At 33.3% G+C, this 23,420-nt stretch overlaps 1 pseudogene across 1 annotated transcript in view; it reads right to left on the reverse strand.

The window, feature by feature from the left end:
* Positions 1 to 10,194: 10,194 nt before the first annotated feature.
* The window catches only part of LOC148691683 (protein ROOT HAIR DEFECTIVE 3 homolog 2-like), a 41,713-nt pseudogene continuing 28,487 nt past the window's right edge, over positions 10,195 to 23,420 (reverse strand). Inside the window, exons 2-20 of the transcript XR_015955090.1 lie at positions 20,085 to 20,151; positions 19,605 to 19,707; positions 16,947 to 17,017; positions 16,776 to 16,839; positions 16,583 to 16,657; positions 16,302 to 16,349; positions 16,142 to 16,204; positions 15,993 to 16,049; positions 15,435 to 15,593; positions 15,279 to 15,347; positions 15,090 to 15,181; positions 14,924 to 15,002; positions 13,175 to 13,337; positions 12,757 to 12,880; positions 11,988 to 12,256; positions 11,814 to 11,910; positions 11,573 to 11,698; positions 10,612 to 10,704; positions 10,195 to 10,508 (exon numbers count right to left, since the gene is read on the reverse strand). The product of XR_015955090.1 is annotated as a protein ROOT HAIR DEFECTIVE 3 homolog 2-like (transcript). The remainder of the gene's footprint in view (positions 10,509 to 10,611; positions 10,705 to 11,572; positions 11,699 to 11,813; positions 11,911 to 11,987; positions 12,257 to 12,756; positions 12,881 to 13,174; positions 13,338 to 14,923; positions 15,003 to 15,089; positions 15,182 to 15,278; positions 15,348 to 15,434; positions 15,594 to 15,992; positions 16,050 to 16,141; positions 16,205 to 16,301; positions 16,350 to 16,582; positions 16,658 to 16,775; positions 16,840 to 16,946; positions 17,018 to 19,604; positions 19,708 to 20,084; positions 20,152 to 23,420) is intronic.

The following is a 23,420-nucleotide window of genomic DNA, read 5'->3' on the forward strand; positions in this document are numbered from 1 at the left end:
CATACATACATATATATATATAGGCTTACGTTACCCTTGCCAATTCTTAATTTGTTATGATTTAAATTCATAATTGATATCGTGAATAAATTTAATCTTTGTAGTTTGTATTGTTGCTAAAAAAGATTATGACTAAAAAGTTGGTAGTTTATTGTGTAATTTTTATTTTCGTCTAATTTTTTGGGGTTTTTATATTGGGACCAACTGACGCTAAAATCCTGGATTTGCCAATTGATGCATATGCAAGACTAGCTCAACTCAAACCGATCTAATTAGCCAAAATCGAAGACTAAGAGCATCTCCAAAGGAGATGTCAAATTTTAAACATAAAATTTGAATTTGACAGCCTATGTGGCATTTTGACATCTTTCAAAATTTTGCTCTCCACCTAATATGTCAAATTAAATATTATTTTATTACACTATTTCTTTTTCTTTTATTTTATTAAATTATTATTTTATTACACATTTTGACAAAATTTAATCCCTACTCTTGTGCTTGTAGTTCGGTAGACGTCTATCTCCTAGGATTCAACAATCTATAATCCGAAGTCAAAGTACTTCAATCTTTGAACTCTGACGAACTTCATATATTCTGTACTTTCAAGACACGACTCGTATTTTTACTAAGACATTGGAGAAAACTCTTCTCTTCGGTTCATTAGATATGTGGGATGTTTGAGTTTATATAGAACTCAAGCCACCCCTTTTGAAACATTGTGACTGTTGGCTAAAGTTCCAACGAACAAACGTAACTCATGAATTTGAATTCAACTATGACACATGACTCTTATTTTTCATTCATATAAAAATTAAATATTATAATATTAATTATAATATAACAAATAGGCTTTTGTTGGCTGTGTGAGAAGGTGAAAGTTTGTCGTGATTTAAATGTTTTTTCTTGGTAGGCTTACATCAAACAATATTAACAAATAGACGTTTGTCGTAGTCGTCGTGTCGGTACCCACATAATGACTTTGGACATTATTAAATGGGATGGTAGGTATTGGTCTCTCCGCCTTTTTTATTTGTGTATTTTATATTGGCAAATGGGAACAATGGGGTTGTACGAAGAAAAGATAGATGGTCAACATGGTAGTCCCGGTTTTATTATAGAAACAATAAATAAATATAAATATACACTTTTGTATTGTGTTATGATTTGTTGTATAGAGAATTGAGAAAAAAGTTAAAGACAATTCCGTGTTTTTGAGTTATAGCAATTAGTAAATATATAATGACATTGATTAGTTTACTTAAGAGTTTAACCTTTCGTTGGTTTATTTGTATTATGTGCTTGAGAATGAAAGCAATGGATACACTATAGAATTGATTTTCCTTATAATATTCATATAGATAAGGAATTGTTCATTTTATTAGCAATTATATGAAGTAGGCATATTATGCAATACAAGTTCTACATTCATTTAGTAAATATTGAGTTTATTTTTATCGAATAGTGACATTTGATTCAGGTATAAGTTTTTTAAATGTTTGTATTTTGAAAATTGATTTCAATGGCCTTTTATGATTTTTTTTTTTTTTTTTTTTTTTTGTGCTTACATAATTATGTGTTGCTTCAGGGACACCTACTGCAGTGGGCACAACTTATGAGACTTAGAAGGAATGACGACTGCTCCTTCCTCTTCCAGATGATCCCATGCTTAATGATTGTGAGTTTGAAAATCTTTGGCAATGATTTCAAAACAAAGAAAATTTTTGTTGTTAGTATTCCATCGACAGTTAACAAAGGTTTGTTGTAATTTTTTTTCCTCTGTTTGACGTGTTCTAATGCTATGTTTTCCATTGCACAATTGATGAATTGCTCTCTTATCTTTCAAACATAATCTTCCATACAATTTTCAATCCCGCAGCAGAGCGCAGATTGAAGTTTCAAGTTGAAACTAAATTTCAAAAACTAAAATCTATCGATCAGTTCTTCAAGTTTGAAATGTCGAAGTTTTTGGAGGAGGCATTGTGTCACGCCCCGATCCCGAGATAGGTCTAGTATCTACATGTGACGTCATCCATGCCCTTTCACCGGAATCATTGTGTCAATAGTAGTAATTTTTCTTTTATCATATGGTTGCATCTAACCTCTGTGTTAGATTGCATACGTACCCGAAGACGGGATCAAGCCATTCGTAATTCCCTAACATACCTCACTCTAATAAGAATTCCATCTCATATCAAAGCAAGCCATAATCACACCAATAGGCATCCAACAAAAGCATTAATTCAATTACCATTCATGTAATCCAATTATGTACACAAGTAATCAACCAATGAGATGAATAATAAGATAACATTCCACGAAGTTTACTATAATCAAACTCCGAAAATGTCTGTCGTATTTCCTCTACAAGAATTCCTAAGCATTGCTCTCAGTTACTAATACAAGGATCCACCAACATGGCCAAATCCATTTTCACAATATAAGACATTACTAAATGCGAGACATGAACTTTAACCCTAGTCAAAGTACTTGGAATACTAATTAAACAAACCCCAATTCAAATGCCATTTTGGTTGACCTAATATAGCTTCATCATTACCAATACGTTTGAATGGAAATAATTCTAGACTATAAGTGATTATGTGTTTCTGTAGGCATAAGTGCACCAATACATTAGGTCATTGAGCTTATAATTGTATAAGAAAATGGTTCTTTGAAACCCAATACATGCCATATAAAGTGATTTAATAAACTCAATATCGATAAGTAAATTAGAATTAAAATTTAGAGAAGAACGAACATTGCAAAGCCGCAACCTCTTCTCCACAAAAGTTGCAGAAAAGCAGTTTTAGTCAATCAAGATTAACCTGATTTTGAACACTCATAACTATACCGGTTGATGCAAACTTACATGGGTTTCGAAACTTGTTTTGTGTACTTCAAAAGCATAAAAGATTTTTAGAAAACGGTGTTCTAAGTTGAAAGTAATGCAAATTACAAAATAGAGTCTCGAAACTGGAAACCCAGTATTTGCTGCTATCTGTCAGTTTCAGGACTTAAGTTTGAATAAGATTTTGACATATCAATACTCAATGGAATTAAGTGAAATCAGATGGGTTTTGATCACGGACATGTCTAGTTTTAAACCACATAATATTGGCTCAAAAGGAATCCATGAGGACATAGAAATCAAGAGCCAAAATAGGCTACTTGAAACTTAGTTTTTCTGTGAAGAATTAATAAATTTTCTGCAATTTAGAACCTATACTCTTATAATCCAAATTACAATTTCAGAATGCTTCCACACAATTCAGAATTCATGTTTATAACTTCAATTTCAATTATATTCAACAATTAACAAGACTTGACCTTTTAATCCAAACCCTGAACAAGATATTTGATCACAACACCCAAAGTATAAAATTGAAAATAAAAAGAAAGATTGATACAAAGCAGCTATCGAGGGAATAAAGAGAGATAGGAATCGTTACCCATGCTGCGGTAACGATTAATTATTATACATGGATATGAAATTAGCAATTAGCAATTATTATACATGGGAATAAAAAAAAAAGGACTACTGTTTCTTCACAACCAATACAAACAGGGAGAACCAAAGGTATAAAAACCCTGTATACATCATGTCCTTTCGTTTTTGTATATGATGTACGGTTTTAAATCCAGATTAAATTTTCTAATTATTTTCAATTGTATTCATGTTATGTTTTCTATTTAGTTGATTGTGAATATAGTTATCAAATTGAATTACATATTCCAATCCAGTAATGAGTCGTGGCTTGATTTTGCAGAAATTCGTAGGGCTATGGTTTCAAAGTTTGGCATTTTTGAGGTAACCAGTTTAAACTTTTAAAATGCTAGCTTTAAATTTTTAATATTTGTTATTACTGTAATTTGGTTTTTAATACATCTTATAATTTTGTTTTTGTTGTAAGCCTATTTGATTGAACGATCTAGGGTTCAGAGAGAGAGAGGGGTTTGGCAATATTGAGAGAGAAGAAAGATTGATTTAATTGTGAGGTGTGTTTGATTCACCCCGTTGTGTCTTTATTTGTAGTAGTAGGATAGGTAAAAACCTTTCCCTTGAGGATTAAAACATTTAATAGGTAATCTACTCCTAATAGGAATATAAGATATATTCCCAGATTCCCTAGGATTTACACAATCATATTCCTATTCTAAATATGACTGCAACACTCCCCCTTGAGTGTGTAAATACTCAATAAACCATCGCATCAAATCTTTGGCAGATAAGATAGAATAGTTGATGAAGTCATCGGCATAACAACTTATCGCGAGTCTCAATTTTAAGTGAAGTATGCATTTATAGTAAAACTCACAAAACCTCGCTATGGTAAAACCCAAGGCGTGGGGAAAACTCATAGACTAAGGAGTGAGAAGTATGCATAATGTCTAAAAACAAACGTCAAATTGGATGAATGTAGTGAACTCAACGGAGTATGATCATCCCAGGATGGGTGCCTCATTAAAACCTTGTTAGGTAGCAAAAACCCAGTGGGAAAAATGCTCCTAATCGTAGGAAAAATAGTGCATTAAGATCATGTGAGTATGCTTCTAGATACTCCCCCTGAGTTAGACATAACTTCTAAATAAGAGAACTACAAGCGATTCAACTCAGATAATTTACGCATACCGATTCCTTGGACGAGCTTCTAAAATGTAGACTTGGGCAATGACTTGGTGAAGAGATCAGCCAGGTTGTCCTGGGAACGGATTTGCTTGACTTCAATGTTCTGATGCTGCTGTTGTTGGTGTGAGTAAAAGAACTTCGCCGCTATGTGCTTGGTGTTATCTCCCTTGATGTATCCCTTCTTTAATTGCTCGATACATGCTGCATTGTCTTCAAAGATCGTCGTAGGAAATTCAACAACTAATGTAAGACCACTAGTGCTTCAAATATGTTCCATAACTTCTCTCAGCCAAAAGCACTCACGCGATGCTTCATGTAGGGTGAGAATTTGAGCATGGTTAGACGAAGTCGCAACTAGCGTTTGCTTGGTAGACCTCCAAGATATAGCGGTGTCTCCAACGGTAAAGACATAGCCTGTTTGAGAACGTGCCTTATGTGGGTCAGACAGATATCCAGCATCTGCGTAACCAACAAGGCGAGAATCAATCCGAGGGCTATAGGGGGCGGCAACACTTGGAGATTCGCAAGTATAGAACAAGCCCAAATCCATAGTACCTTTGAGGTAGCTAAAAATGTCTTTAACACCATTCCAGTGCCTGCGTGTGGGCGCATTGCTGTATCTAGCCAATATATTCAGAGTGAATGAGATGTCAGGTCTAGTGCACTGAGCCAAGTATAATAAAGCCCCAATTGCACTTAGGTGAGGAACTTCGGGTTCCAAAATATCTTCCTCATCCTCCTTTGGACGGAAGGGATCTCGTTTAGCATCTAGAGTCCAAACGACCATGGGTGTACTCGAAGGCTTTGTTTTATCCTCATTAAAACGACGTAACATATTTTGGGTGTAGTTCAATTGATGTACTAGGATTCCATCCGAACAATGTTCGATCTCCAGGCCAAGACAGTATCGAGTTTTCCTAAGATCCTTCATCTCAAATTCCGATTTCAAGTGTGCAGCAATTTCCTCAAGCTTTGCAGGAGTTCCAATGAGGTTCATGTCATCGACATAAACTGCAACGATTGCAAATCCAGAATGTGACTTCTTTATGAACACGCATGGGCATATTTCGTTGTTCACATAACCCTGACTTGTCAAATATTCACTCAGACGGTTATACCACATCCGCCCGGATTGTTTCAATCCGTAGAGTGACCTCTTCAACCTAATTAAGAGAGTGTTCTGTAGTCTAGAACTATTTGAACCAGTCAATGGAGACCTTTTAAGATAAAACTCAACTTTAATTAGACTAGCACTAGCAAGTGGTTAAGTTGAAGCGATGTTGGAACATTGACTCATGACAACTTATTTACAAACTCATGTACCTAAATTTAATACACACACACACACACACACACACACACACACACACATATATATATATATATATTTTACTAGAATTCTCAACAATGAATATAATTAAAAAATAATAATAAAATAGTTAATCAACTTGATCAATGATCGATGTTAATGTTCATAGTGTATGTATAAGTACTAAGAACACATATTTTTGTGTATATAATTGATTTGTTAAAGTCAAAGCTTCTAAAGTGCTTATGTATATAATTAAAGAATTAAATATAATCCCAACTTACGAAACTATAGTTCATCTCATCCTCTATAAAATTAAAAACAGAGCAGTTTTTTTTTTTTTTTTTCAATCCAAAGGCCTTTCAGTATACTAAGAACACGAGTGTCACAAAACAATTGGTTCAATACTTGAAAAAAAAACTTTCAATTAATTATTTTATGACACTTGGTGTTTCGAACTGTGTTTCTGAGTACACTAAAAAATTTCTCCTTTCCCAGACTCAAGTGATCGATGATGGCACGCGATGCGACTTTTCGCACTTTTATAAAAAATTTCCTTCAAATATTAAAAATGAGTGGGTGAGATGATGAGTGTCACATCCCGGTCCGGGCTCCCATCACATCCCGAACTCGACTTCACCGTAGTACGATATTGTCCACTTTGGGCCTCGACCACACCCTCACGGTTTTGTTTCTGGGAACTCACATGAGAACTTCCCAGTTGTCCCAGTGGGTCACCCATCCTGGTGGGATTGCTCTCACGCGCTACTCGCTTAACTTCAGAGTTCCTACGGAACCCGAAGCCAGTTAGCTCTTAAAAGGCCTCGTGCTAGGTAGAGATGAGAATATACATATAAGGCTTACAGGATCCACTTCTCTAGACGATGTGGGATGTTACAACGAGATCAAAGATTGTCCATCTTTCCAATTAGAAGTGCGTTGAAATTTTTACTAAAAATTTAAAGTGTTTCTTCAAAACCAATTTATGCTCAAAAATACTTTTAGTAAAAGTACTTCTAGTAGAAGTATATTGAAACTTTTACTAAAAATGCAAATGGCTTTTTAACTCTACTTCTAGTATAGTTAGAATTGTCTTTGGTAATCTGCAAACGTTTTTAGTTATTAAAAGCACATTTAAACATATCCTTAACTCCATGTATAATTTACCTAGAAAAACTATATAACCAAATATTTGCATGATCAAATTTATGACCTAAATTAGCAAAGTCGTCTATCTATTGTTCATCGTTCATATTTTCTATTTTGTGGTTTTTTTTTTAATTTTAATTTTTATCTATGACCTTTCGCTCACGTCACCATCACCTAGGCATAAACCTGCTGGGAGCTGGAGTCAACTGTTCACATTAATATGTTGATATTGACCAGGAAGAAAATGACCACAACAATTAAGCTTTGCTATAACAATTGGATAGCTTTCATTTTCAACAAACGTAAGGGGGAAGTTAGGGCTCGTTTAGAAATGTTTTTACAATGACTGAAAATGTTTCTTAGTGAAAATAAATCTGAAACTAATCTCAGTAAAAATCTAAGTAGATTCTAGAAAAACACTTAAAGTGTTTTTCTGCAAGAAGCACATATCTGGTGCTTCCTAAAAAAACAATTGAAGTGCTTTTGACAGCCAAAATCAATTTACAAAAACACTTTCAATTATTCAAAAAGTAGTTTCAACGAGCGCAATTCAGACGCTCTTGACAAATTGAAAAAAAATATACAAAATCCTTGTATTTGGTTTTCTAGTCCTCCTCATATAGTGACCCTTGTATTTGGTTTTCTAATCCTCCTCATGGAGCGACTTCGAAAGTGTTCTTTGACTTAGTTCACTAGGAATCCCAAGTGAATCCAAGTTGTAATTTCTTATGTTTCTTAAAAAAAAAAAAAAAAAAAAAAAAAAAAAAAAATGATCGCAATTCAGCACAATCCCTAATGGGCTAATTTATTAATTAACACTTTGGGTCAAAAAGCCCAAAACGAGCTTGAACTTTATGGGCTTTAACAGAAATTGGACTGCCGAATCAGCCCCGAATTATATCGTAGACTAAAACCATGTGCAAAACCTCTTTATTTGTACTCATTTAGTCATTCTTGGCTTCAGCTATACTTCCGGAATTTCCAAAATTTGGAATTAGCTTAAAGCAATACATAGAACTTGGGTGTGAATATTTTTCACCATGACCAGCATTTGGAAATTCTGCTGAAAGTGTTGCCAAAGAAATGATGTGAAATCGAAGGTAGCTTGCTACTTGTTATTTTCTTTCAAGAATATACCAGACTTTTGCTCTCAGAAGTTTTGGCTTAGACTGGGCCTTAGGCATGCTGGGAGTTTATTCTTGACAAATATTCGCGAGTCTATTGGTTGATAGTCTAGATGAACTGATGATCCTAAATCTATAGGAAGCTAGAAGTGATGAACCATTGACAAACAAAAACAACTGGACTTATTTTCTCCATTGTTTCCAACAGTTAGACTTATTTTCTCCTTTCCATTTGCAGGTTTATTGATGATACATACAAGGAAGGGATACCTGTGGTTGTACTGACAACTTATAGTAAGAGTGGGGATCGAATTGCCAGGTAATAACAACCATTTTATCCTTTGTTTTTATGCCCTTTTTTTTGTTGAGTTTCCAGACAGTTATGAACAGTAGCTATGACTATAATTGGACAGTAGTTTCTTTTGATGTGGTCATAAAGGACTCAGCCACTGACATAGCTGCAACTTTATATTTTATTTTTTCATTCCAAATTTCTGCAATAGCACAGATTCTAGTGTCACTTGACAGCATATGCGATTTCCATTGTGGAAAATAGTACATAGAATTATGATAAGTTTTAATGCGACTGATTGATCTATTAATCATTCTTAAGCAACTTGTCATTAGCTCTTTGTTTGCAAGTTAAATACAATAAAAGTATGCTAAAAAATGTAGTTAAGTACACAGAAAAGCACATATACACATACATATTTGTGTGCATATAATATTGAGCCAAAAGCTGCAGTTAAGTACTCTCTATTAATCCTTACCACCACATACCAGTTTTAGTTCATTATGTTCCTTATGGATGGTATAGGACTGTGCTAATACTCCATTTAACACTTTATAAATGTCAGATCAGTTGTTGGAAAGCTTGGCGAGGAAAGAATTTCAAAGCTAAAGATTGTCGGAGATAAGGAAATTGAACAGAGTTTGTATACCCAACTAGTAAATGATACAGGATTATCGTCTGGTATGGATGAGCAACTAGCTAAGGAGGCAATAAAAGCAGGTAGACTCTTCATCTTGGGTTGATAGTCATGTATATTTTTTGTGATATACATTTTTCCAGTGCAGAAGGTTGGGTACTAAGGGGCTCTGTTATTGGTTTATGGATCAGTTTCTGCTGAGAAACAAAGGATTGCAGAGGAGGTTGCATCTATGCTAAAGCTGAGTGTAGATATTGATACTAGCCCGTCTGAAAGGTTGGCACGTTTCATTGATTTTTATTGTTTGTTAATGTTAATTCGGTGCTTTCAGGGTTTGTGTGTGTCCACTGATTATTTTTGTTTTGTGGGTTTTCTGAAGTTCAGGGTTTAAGAGACTTATGATTTTATCATGTTTATATATGATTCTGCTTACATTAGACTAGGAAGAGATTATATGCCAATTTTGAACCGTTTGTGCGATTATGTATGATTCAGCGCTGAACTTAAAGAGTGATTTCATATATCTGGTATTTAATTCTTTGCTCTTATGGTCGGCAAACGCTGTGCAAGTTCTTGTCCTTGTTTTCTTTGCTACGGTATTTACTTTTCTTGATCGCAATTTAATATTTCAGCGTCATATTAGTTGTCTTAATAACTGAGTAGAGTACTAGGCTGTCTATTCTATGACCGAATTTCTTGTTCGCTTGGGCTGATTCCAACTTTTGACTTGACGTGTTAGTTGTTTTGTGCCAGCTTAGAGAAGATAATTGCTGCATTGAGAGCTGTATGCGATTGTGTTCTTGTTGCAGGAAGCCAGTCTGGTGTGGCTGGAGCTGAGCGAGTGGGCATGCCGTGTGTTGTTTTAAGAAGCAGGTGAAGGCTCTTTTTGCTTCATTAATATGTTCCTGCTGCAGATTCTCACCTACATTTTACGTGCTTCATTTTTGAATTGCTCAAAACAAATCTCTCAAACAATTTTTATCCGTGTTGTTTACAATTGCTTTTTCCTGTGTTCATGTAGTTTGACAGCTTAGAGCTGTTTTAAAATTGTAAAAGTTCTCAAGAAAGAAGGAAATACATTAAAACTTTTTGTACCTTCAACAAGAAGCAAACTATTTTATTTTTACACAAATGATATTGGAGAGGTGGATTCAAATTCATGTTCTTAACCAATTTAACTACAAGTCAAACAAATTTAACGGACATAAAACAAAAATATCGTGTACAAGAAATAAAATCCGGCATTAAACTAGTATTGATCAAGGACTAGGTGATAATCCTAAAATTGCGAGACCCACATTAAACGCAGTCGCTGCCGTACCAAGTGCTAATTTTGTAGCTATTTTCCTTTTACGGTGCTTACAAGCCTCCTGAAAATACAAAGTAGCAAAGAATTATAAAAGCTTCACGATATAATCTAGGAATTAAATTAAATTAAATGTAAGATAAGAGGTGATCCGTTATAAAATATACCACGTCTGAAGTAGCTTTCTTGATATGTTTCTGAGTCTTTTCTTTGAACTTGTCCCACAATTGTTGGCATTGTGCCGATGTGAATAAAGCATCCTTCAATGAAACCTAGTTCGGAGTTAATTCAGTTATATATATATATATATATATATCTATAATTCTTGTTTTATCTGATCTATATCTATACTTCTAACTATCTATTAATAGAATGTCTTTGCCAATTAAAAATCAATAAAAATATTATTATACCCTTCCATGCATAATTAAAAGAAAACCAACGAAATTACTATTACCTTATACATAAACTACATATTAATAAAACCAGATTTGTCAAACAAAAAGCAATAAAATTACTATTATACCCTTTATGCATAACTGAAAATAATAAAAAATAAAAAATATGGGCATTAAAGTAATTTCGCACGAACAGGTTTTTGCTGTATTTTTTTTCCTTCCTCACCCACATATGACCATAGTTTTACTCCTCTACTTCTCTCTCCCGCTTCCTACTTTTTTCTTTTTTTAATTTTAATTCCAATTTCTTAATTTTTTTAAATTGTCATATATTTAAACACACAGATAATACTAGGGAGACTAAATTTGTAAAATTTGCAAATTAAATGATGTGTTACCAATAAGAATGAGCACGTTTATCAACGCTTAAGTAATAATCAAATAATCAAATTTCATGTCTTTTGTTTAAAAAATTTTGTTTATAAATTTAGTCTTCCTAACATTATCCTTAAACACATACATAGTGTATGACTTTTATCTAGAGGGGATACCAAATTTGAAGACTAAATTTCGTAAACTAAATGATATAGAAGTTGATTAGATTATTACTTAAGTCTTGATTAACGTGCATTTTTTTTTTATTAATAACATATAATTTAGTTTGCAAATTTAGTTAACCTAACATTACTTATTATATAAATTAAGCAAAACACATTAAATGAGTAAATACCTTTTGCCAGCTCGAGGGAAGAGCGTCTTCAGTCTCTTTCATTAAACAAGAAAAGAGAATTTCTTCAACATAATTCGGCTTCTCGTCCAAGTCAATGGCAGACATAACCGCCAAAATCTTAAGACACTGCACAAAAAAGAGATGAAAAAAAAGGTTACAAATTAAACAAAAACACAATAATGTAATGTTAATGTTAATCTTCCGTTGATTAACATTAAATTAAGTTGTTCTCAGTGATTACAGCAGAGCGGGCTTCTTTTGTAGCAGCTGTGATTTGCTTCGTCTTTTTCCAAATCCTAGGCTGTGAATGGCTATCGTAACAGAAGACGCTTGCAAACCTGAAAATTGTTAACCAATTAAATTAGGCAACCAGAAAATGACAAGAGTATTATATACAGTGACAAATTTGCTTTACCTCAGTTTCATTTGGGTCAAAACTTTATCAGCAACAATATTGTCTCTTGCTTTTTGCTCCACCACGTTTCTGGCAAAGTGGCGTAAATCTTGCCCCATTGCGCTGAATTCTTTTTCGTTCAACTCAAAACGAACTTTTATAGTTGATAACCTTGCTATTGCATTTTCGGTCTCAAGCATAAGAATTCTTCTTATTGAAACCCACATGTCTTCTCCACCATGCCCAAACGCTGGGTCTGCTTGACTAGTTAAACATGCAACAAGTTGTTCCTACAGTCAACATTATACAAAGTTTCCCAAATAAGTAATTTTCTTTTATTCTTAATACAACGATATGATTTACGTTGAGGGGTGGGGAGATTTTTCGGCTAAGCCTAAGCCCCACAATGACGAAGTCATGATAAATTGATAACGAACTTGTCATTCAAGGGAGTCTAACCTAAGAATTTCCATTTATAAACGAAGAGAAAATAGCATTATAACGTAGTACTAGGTGCTCCTAATTAAGTAATTTAAGTAATAATATATAATCAACATATAATTTATTTAATAATTCTATATATTGAATGAAGCACATATAACTGACTACATTGAGTTTAGTCTCTAAGACGTTAACCCTATCATTGCTCATACACTATCTATTAGTCTCTAAGAAATCAACAAGTTACTGGTATACGGTCTCTAATATGGAGATTAACTCTATCATTGTATGTGCGACTAACATATATTAGACAGTGTGGAACGAAATTAGTTTTGTGTAGAAATATTACCTCATATTTGTCCTTCAATTCTGACAACTTTGCACTACGGACACATAATGCATGTCATTTATATCACGTTGAAGCTTTTCTACAATGCTTGAGAAACTCCAATTACTATGTTGTACGGCAGCATCTGCACGGATAGCTTGCATGGTTAATTCAGGAGAGTTTTAACGAAAAACTTACGATATTGTTCATTTTAACGAAAAATTATATTTTTATACTAAAAAGTCATATCTGGTACTGTTCACTTTACCCTTTATTTTGTCCTTATCGTTAAAACTCCAAGTTGTCAAGTCATTTTCATTAGTTTTCCTTTAATTCAATTCATCCAATTAAGTAGATGAAATGCCAACAATGATGTAAGTTTAAAGAAATTTGTGTCTTGAGAAACAATTAACAGAATGACAAAGGATATTATATATACCAGCACATCCTCGGCGAAATTCATGCATGGAAGAAAGAATACAGGCACGAAGAGACGCAGCAAATCCTTTTTCTGGGTCCAGTGACGTCACCCCCGCTTTAAACCCTTCAAATGCATTAGAGCTTAAGTGTCCCAACATGGTATTGCACACAGCCTGGGCACACTGTACAGTCCAGAAGAAAGCAAGATTACGAATAGGAATGGTAATAAATAAAAATAAAATAAAAGGGTGATTGACATGGAATTATGGTTCGGTTGAATATTTCATATATACATATATTATATAGGCGAAACTCTTATTTTTCAAATAACGACCTACCTAAATTTAAACATTCAAATAAAACCCAAATTTCAAATACCCTGTCATGTAGACAAATTTATGACCAACTATTACAATACATTTACAACTTATGCCACAAAATCCTAATTTGGTCAATAAATGTTATTGCTCATCCTAATTATGATGAGCAATTAAATCCATATGGATATTTTACCTTTCTTGCATCATAAAATTAGCAACATGTATAAATTAATTTACCAAATTAAAAAAAAGGCATATCTTGTACGGAAAAAATAATATTGTTTGAATTATGTAATTACCTATATACAAATTAATTTACCTACTTATAAAATATTATACTAATTTTCCTGCATTTTGAATCATGTAATTACCTACACACAAATATTATACTAATTACCTACATTTAAATTAATTTACCTATTCCAAAAAAAAAAAAAATAGTGATATTAGATAATGTTCGAATGTTGTGGGTTTGTGCTTGTACGCAATCAAATAAACTTTTAATCTAATTTACATAAATCATGTAGGTAAATTAGACCATTTTGGAATTAAATTAGACCCTTTAAATTTGGTTTGATGGAATAGGTAAATTAGACTATTTTGTAGGTAAAAATTGTGCGGAACATATAGCTTTTGTTTTGTGTATTAGGGATTGGAGTATTAGCCGAAGTTGTTTAGGTTTAATGTTGTGTTGGTAGGTAAATTAACTTATATATTTAATGCACAAAATTATGAAATTAGTATTATTATTTTTCAATTGGCACGTTAAAACAATTTGAAAGTTAATACATTGAATATAGTCAATATACAATGAATGGCATGAATTATTTTGTAAAATATAATATAACAAGTCACTGATCCAAAAATCCCATCCAAGTATTAATAGGGGTAGTTTAGGTATTCGGAAAATACACAATTTGAAAAGTCAAACTTAATTAAAGAAATTGTTTAGTTGGAGGCTAATCAATGTGCTTTATTCAAGAAAACAAAAGGAGATGGATTTTAGTAGAGGAAAATATAGTTTCAAGGGGTAATATCAAATTTTCAGTATTATATATCGTATCTCTTGAACATGCATTCCTCATACATAGAACTGCGTAAGAAACTGAACCTGTATATTTACCAAGAACATGAACTTACAAGCACAAATATCATACTGCTGTGCCCCTATTTTCTTGAACTGCAGTATGCAGACCTAACTAAAATTTTTGTTAACTACACTATTAGAAAAATACTCGTAGAGCACAAACTTACAAGCACAAATATCATACTGTGCCCCTATTTTCTAACATTAAGAACAATTTAGTTCTATTCGTATTCTTTTGTTTTGAGGCAAAAATACTTACTCAGTACAAGTTTACATTGGGCACAAAGAACCGTCCTAACCTGTAAACAATAAGTCTTTGACACAAAACAATTAGCCAGAGAGGAAGATAAAGTAGCCATACCTGCAATGCTCTCGACTCCAACATGTGTCGTTTCGTCTTCCTTACACCTTCGTCATAGTACACGACCTCCTTGTCATATCTGTATGTGATGCACAAATAAGCAAGATATATATTTCTCAAGGCATACAAATAAAGTCATAAGCAGTAAAGCTAGAGTGGAACTTACTCAGAAAGATAGTTGTATAGAATTGAGCTGACCCTTCTACCGAAATCTGGTACAGGACCAGTTTCAGCAGCTTTTTGCAATGCCAACCAGCCCTAAATTATGTTCATGTAAGACTTTGTTCATGGTATAGAATTAAGTAGAAGAATTTCAAAGCATCAAATGGATTATAGTTAAGTATAAGATACATACTTTATTTTCCATCAACTGTTTGAATATATCGGTGGAAATCTCTTCACACCGCAAAGTGGCAACCATAACCTAATTAAGGTACAGTGTATGCATAAGAGAGGTGATGGCCACAAATGAATTAAATTCTTTAACTGGGAATTGAGGAAACTAATAAACCTTGTGAGCAGGAAGGTCCAGGTCCTTGTTCAGTTTGATTACTCTCCACATCTCCTGTGTACTAAGAGAAAATCCTGAGGCAGGGACAACGCTCCTTTTATCACCAACAAGGCCTCCTGGAGAAATAGAATTGACAAAGCGCTGCCTCAGTTGAGCAACCTGCATGATATATGCAGGCCATACTTGTAAGTATCTATCTACTAAACTCTAACAATGAATGAATTTACTTAAGGCTGTTTGACAACAGTTTTCGGCTTTCAATTTAACAAAAATAAAAACATATATACTATTCGTTTGGTAACTAATTAATTCAAAATTTCGGGGAGGTGAAATTTTGAACCCATGCATGGGTACAACCCTACACCCTATGTGGATTCATACTCTCAGCACGCCCCCTCACATATGGTAAATTTCTTAGCCTAATGCAGGGGCGGCTTTCGAACAGATGCTAAAACACACCCCAGGAATTAAAACCCAAGAAAAAAGAAAATGGAATGGGCAATATTATGATTTTAGGACATGGTGAATTGCTTCTGATATATATAGTGTAAGGGTTACCTCCTCCTTGAACTTCTCCTCCTTCTCTTGATAGTTGGACAAAGCAACTACTTGTACCTTTATTTCAAAAATGTTAAAATCAGAGACAAAGAACACACAGGCTGTCAGACTGTCAGCGAGCAGTGGAAGGTGTAAGAGATCGAACTCACATTAAAAAACACAGTGAGCGGGGAATTTTTATGGGCTTGGGGCTTTGAAACTGCATTCCACATCTGCAGAGTGTAGAATATAGATATATATGAGCAGATACAAAAGAGGAAAAAAAAAAAAAAAAAAAAAAAAGAATAAAAAGGGAACCGACAAAACTACCTTCTCTGCGTCTTCCCTTAAGCGCTTCTCCAGCAGTACAAAAGGGGCCTAAACGAACACCGGCAAACAAGACAGTTAATATGTAAACAAATGTAGAATTTTTCCCACGCACTCTTTTTATCCTCTTACACACTTTTCTTTTATTTCTGACTATCAAACTGAAACAACTAACAAAAATTAATCAAAGGTGTCTAAAGGAAAGAAAATTGACGTGCATTTTCTATCATTTCTCTATATTTTCTATTTAAAAAACATCATCCTTTTGATATGTTTCTCAGTACCTTTGATGGCTTGTCACGCACAACAAACATTAGCGTCGTTTTCTTAGGGGGATCGCTGAATAAGCGCATCATAACCTTTTACATATTCACAAACATTGACAAAAACCAAAAAGAAGATTCAAAAACCAGAAAATGTCAAATAATAACAATGAATGTTGAGATATAAGTACATGGTTACAGTTAAGATGAGCACCTGAAAAATAGTTTTTAGTAAAGGTTTGCTCGCAGCATGCTCCCGACCAATATCATGGTACCACCTGTATATATATAATATCCAAATAAGTACAAAAGATTTGATCTCTGTATATGGCTAAGATTGTCCATCAGTCAAGTAATTCCTGGGTTATCTAGTTAATGAGCTTACATATTTATGAGCAAAATGTCTGAAACTGCCAGCGCAAATAGGGCGATCCGTTTCTCGAATGTATTGTCATCCTGATTAAACCAAATTGCAGAGGAAGAAGTACGAAGAGTGAATATATACGAGGATTTGAGCTGTATTTGCCATATATATTGTGATCACTTATAATTACATGAATTTGTTCCAAATTAATTTCGTTTAAAATGTTGCTTTTTTTTATTTTTTTTATTTTAGAGTAATGTTAGGTATATCAACTTTTTAGATCCAATTTATAAACTATGTCTCAGTGTCACTAATAAAAAATAAGGACTTTAATCAATATTAAACCCTATACTTAAATAATAAGTCAATCATCAACAATCATGTCATATCCCTAGATTTGATATTTGATGTGCTCTTTGAAGTTCTGCAAGCACATGAAATCGAATGAAGATTCTCTGTGGATCCTCTTTATGAGGATATCCTCTACGGATTCTCTTTGTAAGGATCCTTGGGATCTGTAAATCGTGTCCGTTCATCATACATCGTGTGGTTAGAAATCATTTTAAGTTTTATTATTCAAAATTGAACACAAATAGTACCTAAAGAAAATTGACCACATAATGTACGATGAACGGATACGATTCACATATTTCCGAAATTCTCACAAAGAGGATTTAGAGAGGATTTGGATTCGATGAAATCAGCCTCATTTTTGTGCGGCTACATTAATTATGGTTAGTGTCCATATATGGTGAAACGGGTGACCTGATATGTGACCACGTTAATAGTGTACGACAATTTAGCGTTTTAAATAGTGGGAATTATTTAGAAAAACGCCCATGAGTTTTTCTTCTGCTTTCCAAAAATAACATTAGTATAAGGGTTTAAATTATTTTCAAAAAAATAAAAAGAGAAATTTTATTTGAACCCATATAATCTCTTTCTACATTCAACTTATTCTTTATACCCATATAGTTTTTAATTAAATTATCAATATCTCTTTAAACCCAATTTTACTACCTAAACTACCCTCACAAACCTAATATAATATGCAAATTTATCTTTACACCCATTTTAAAAATAAAAATCCAAAATCAGTGTTCTACAACTACTTTTCCACAACTCGTTGATTGAGAGTGTAATGTCCATACATATATGGAGTCGTGTTTGATGAATTGGTCAAACAAGCAATTTGGAATCGTGAAGTTATATGAGCAGACAAGATTAGATGAAGTAATGTTATGGTGTTCTTGTGCTTATTTGAGATTGAAATGTTAAAACAATATGCTTATTTCTCTTACAATAGAAATCGAGTTGGTTTTAATCCTTGTGTGCTTTATCTGAATTGCATTCCCATTGTTTTTATCCCATAGCCGCTTCATAAACAAATGCAGTAGCGTTTTTCAAATGCTTTAATCTCAAGTTTTTACCTTGGTTTTAAGATTAGTTGTATTGGGTGGTGGAATTGTAATCTGTAAATCCATATTCTTAGGCATCACTTGGGTTTTAGCCACAATAATTCAAATCTGCATGAATTATAGGACTCAAAATCATTTTATACATACACATACACTAGTAATAATAATTAACTTAGGCCCTCAGTTGTCATTGGAACTGGAAGTGGGTATATTGATTAGTGGGTTTATTGATAAATTTTAGTTTGATTTCTGATTTCATCTTGTATTTGATGGTAATTATAGAATAGGGTAAAACTGACAACTCACATTTTATTTTAAGTTAGGTGTAGAGTGAGGTTATATGGGTTCAAATAAAATTTCTCAAAAAAAAATCATTGTGTTAGTTTTTCCATCTAAAAACTGAGATGTCATGATAAATTTTCACCAAATGATAAATTTTAGGGAGTTTTACTGATAGGGGGTGGGTGGGAGAGAGAGGGGGTGGTGACAATCGGGTAGAGAGGGAGAAAAGGCTGGTTTTCACATGAATCGTTTTTAATCTTATATATATTTTCTAAATTCGATTTTAATCGCTCATCAAAAGTCATATATATAGCCATGTGATTATGTGAAGATGGTAAAAGTATGGTGGGAAATAATGCCACAGAAGCAAAGACCAGAACAGCAAGCCCTGGATTACTGAATGTTTTTGTTTCCCATTTTGCAGAAACCCCAGCCATCAACCCTAAGCACATGACCAGCAATACCAGCCTAACCCAATACCACAAAGACGCTAACTTTCTTGGAGAAAAGGGCTCAGCCACCGCCCCAAACCCCTCCGCCCCCTTTCCTTTTAATTTTTATACTATGCTACAAAATTTATTTTCTTTATTTAATCCACATGGCATTACACAATTGGTTTTATCCTCACATGAATGCCACGTCAGCATCCTAACAGACTTTCTAATGGAAGTGGACGGCAAGGACAATTTTAATGACCAAGCCAATACATAAATGACTAAACTGAAGAGCTTGAAACATAAAAAACTACGCTGATGAGTTGCAAAAATATAAAGGCCATTTTTGATAGTCCGACTAAACATAAGAGTAATGCTAGAGAGATTAAAGTTGTAGATTAAATTTTGTAAACTAAATGACATGGAAGTTAATTATTGGATTATTATTTAAACGTTGATAAACGTGCTCATTTTTTATTAGTGACACATAATTTAGTTTGCAAATTTAATCTTCTTAACATTACTTTAAACATAAAGATGATTACCTCGCCTCTCTCGCTGCTATCGCTACCCTCCAAATCCATGGCGATGGTGCAAGGCTCAATGTCGACACACTTGGCTATCCAAATGCCCTTCGTTGTTTGGCTCCTGAATATTTAATTAATTATACACAAATACTGATTACATATATATAAACTAGCATATGTTTACACACTTTATGTGTATTAACACTTTTTATTTTTGTTTTTAAAATGGAAAATAGAGAGGCAGAGAGAGAACGTAGGTGGGAGTGGGAATGAGAGGATTTTGTTTTTTTATTTTTTAATTTCTAATATTCGATATATCTTAACGTCACCCATAGGTGATGCTTCTATAAAAAACAGTAAAATATGGTTAAGTGAAATTACATTATACTCATCATTTTTTGTGAGAGAGAGAGAGAGCGAGAGAGAGAGTAGTGCACATATGAGTGATCATGTGGAAACAAAGCATGCATGCTAAATGCAAAGTCAAAACTAACTAACTTTCCGCATTCTATTTTCATCTCCTGAAAGCCGGTGGCGAAAAGATGGTTCATCAAAGTGCTTTTCCCTGTGAGCCAAGCCAGCCAATTTCAGAAAACTATATATCATTTGTATTCAACAAATTAAAATTTAATTGATTGAAGTAAAAGGCTTTAGTACCTCCACTTTGAGGACCCATGATGGCAACAACAGCATAGGAGTTCCCGCACTTTTCAAACTTAACTTTCTGTAAGAAGCTATTGAGCCCATCAACATTGAATTCGTTGTTGCCACAGATGAGTTGTGTGGCGCAGATATCTTCCTTCATCATGACTTTGAGAGTCCAATCTAGCTTCTAAGAGAGAGAGAGAGAGAGAGAGAGAGAGAGAGAGAGAGAGAGAGAGATGATAGAAGCTGTAATAAACCTTGATTATCTATGATGTATGAATATGAAATTAGCAATTAGCAAGGTTTACAAAGTTACATACATACATACATATATATATATAGGCTTACGTTACCCTTGCCAATTCTTAATTTGTTATGATTTAAATTCATAATTGATATCGTGAATAAATTTAATCTTTGTAGTTTGTATTGTTGCTAAAAAAGATTATGACTAAAAAGTTGGTAGTTTATTGTGTAATTTTTATTTTCGTCTAATTTTTTGGGGTTTTTATATTGGGACCAACTGACGCTAAAATCCTGGATTTGCCAATTGATGCATATGCAAGACTAGCTCAACTCAAACCGATCTAATTAGCCAAAATCGAAGACTAAGAGCATCTCCAAAGGAGATGTCAAATTTTAAACATAAAATTTGAATTTGACAGCCTATGTGGCATTTTGACATCTTTCAAAATTTTGCTCTCCACCTAATATGTCAAATTAAATATTATTTTATTACACTATTTCTTTTTCTTTTATTTTATTAAACTATTATTTTATTACACATTTTGACATCTTTCAAAACCCAATTTCTTCACTTCACACCTTCATGGAAGCTCTGCAAGCTTCCCTCCCGCAAGTCTCTCAAGAAAGCCATATAAACTTTTTTCCGGTCAACACTTTCATAAAAGCAAAAAAAACTTCAGCCATGAAAGCTCTGCAGGCTTCTCTCCTGCAAGCTTTCTGCTTTTCTTCTCTCTTTTCTCTCTCTGGTTTTCCAAAATTCAAGCTTCGATCTTTCGGCTTCTTCGTTTGCTTCAGTTTCAGCGTTTCCCATAAAAAATATTAATAAAAAAAATATTTGAAGCTGCTATCAAATTTGACAGCAACTTCTTTGCTGCCAATCCACATTAGCGCCACATAGGAATTGATATTTCGGTTGAAGAATATTAGTGTAGTCTTTTATAACTGTTATAGCTGGAGATGTCAAATTTTAAACTTAAAATTTAAATTTGAAGGGTTACGTGGTACTTTGGCATTTTTTAAACTTTTGATCTCCAACCGATATATCAAATTTTAAACATAAAATAATAATTCATATGTATTTTCTTTGCATTGGGAATGAAAAGAAACAAAAGGATAATGGTTTAAACTAATAAAAAACTAATAAAAAGCATTTAATAATTAATTAAAAAAATCTGAATGTGCTGTCAAATTTGGCAGTAAGGAGGAGAGATGTCAATCCATGTCATGCCACATCAGATTTGACTTCTCGGTTGGAAAACATTAATGTTGTCTTTTGTTACTGTTATTGATGATTTGGACATTTTGACATCTCCTTTGGGAGAAAAACTTATGTGGGGCTTAGATTGCCACTAGACTTTGCTGAGTGACACTACAATCCACTCAAAACTTGGCATGTGGCTAATCTTAAATATAATCTTTTATTATTCTTTTATATTTAAAATTTTCATAATTATTTTTTCTACTAATAATATATATTAATCTAATGTTTCCTCTTTTTTTCTTCTTTCCCCCTATTTTTTCTATTCCCAAATTCCCCTCCACTTTGTTTTGCCATAGGTCTTCAGTACGCTCTCCCAGTTCTTTCTCTTCCAATTTTGTTTCTTGCTTTCCTTGAAAAAAAATTTGCACCCACTCCAATTTTATCATGGAAAGCAACTAAGAATCTGTACGTTTCTTTTCGTTCTTTATAGAACTTGACATGAATAACCCATATATAAAGGTTTTTTTTCTTAAATATATTTGGTAAATATGTACTTTCTTGCAAATAGAAAGCTACTACAATAAAAAAAAAAAGTGAAAGATAACAAATAGGTTATGAAAAAACTAACTCGATAATCTGGAGTGTGCACTTTTGTATTTATGGAGAGAAGGGAAACAATGGGGGAATAAGAAAGATTTGTATTAGAGAGAAACAATGGGGGGAAAGAAAGCAAAGAAGTTTTGTGAAGAAAAAAGTGCAGAATTTCATAAAAAGCAAGAACCACAACCGGGAGAGAGAGAAGGACAAAACAAAGTGGAGGGAAATTTGGGAAGAAAAAAAAGAGGAAAGGAGAAAAAAAAAAGGTGAAAGAAGAAAAAAAAAACATTAGATTGATATACATGTGTGTGTATATATATAATTAATTAGTAAAAAAATAATTATAAGAATTTTAAATATAAAAGAATAATAAAAGATTATATATTTAAGACTTACCATGTGACAAGTTTTGAATGGATTGTAGTGTCACAGTGTCACTCAACAAAGTTCAGTTGCAAGTCAAGCCTCACACAAGTTTTTCTCCTTCTTTAGAGATGCTCTAACACATTATTAATGTTAATTATGTACCCTTATCGCATTTAACAATTCTGTCAATTGGAAATTGTATATGATGGTTAGTTGCATATATATATATATATACACACACACACACACTCAGCAGTTGGCACGTAGTTGCCTATAATATATATACTCAGATATATATATATAGATATACACACACACACTCAGCTGCCTATAATATATGTACTCAGCAATTGGCTCGCAGTTGCCTATAATATATATACTCAGCACCTATAATATATGTACTCAGCAATTGGCTCGCAGTTGCCTATAATATATATACTCAGCAATTGGCTCGTAGTTGCCTATAATATATGTACTCAGCAATTGGCTCGCAGTTGCCTATAATATATATACTCAGCAATTGGCTCGCAGTTGCTGTTGGAGCAATATTAAAAAAAATATGAAAATAACAGCAAGAATTATAATAATTATTATTATAAAAAGATTCACAACATCACATGTGTATAAAATTAATATAAACAACTAGACAGAAAGTTTGAAAAATTGACAAACTTAGAGATTGAGGCTTGCATAAATGCAATGTCCTAAAGACAAAATTTAATCCCTACTCTTGTGCTTGTAGTTCGGTAGACGTCCATCTCCTAGGATTCAACAATCTA

This window comes from Pyrus communis, chromosome 13, assembly GCF_041283825.1.
Source record: "Pyrus communis isolate YQ-2024b chromosome 13, ASM4128382v1, whole genome shotgun sequence".
In the NCBI taxonomy this organism is placed as follows: domain Eukaryota; kingdom Viridiplantae; phylum Streptophyta; class Magnoliopsida; order Rosales; family Rosaceae; genus Pyrus; species Pyrus communis.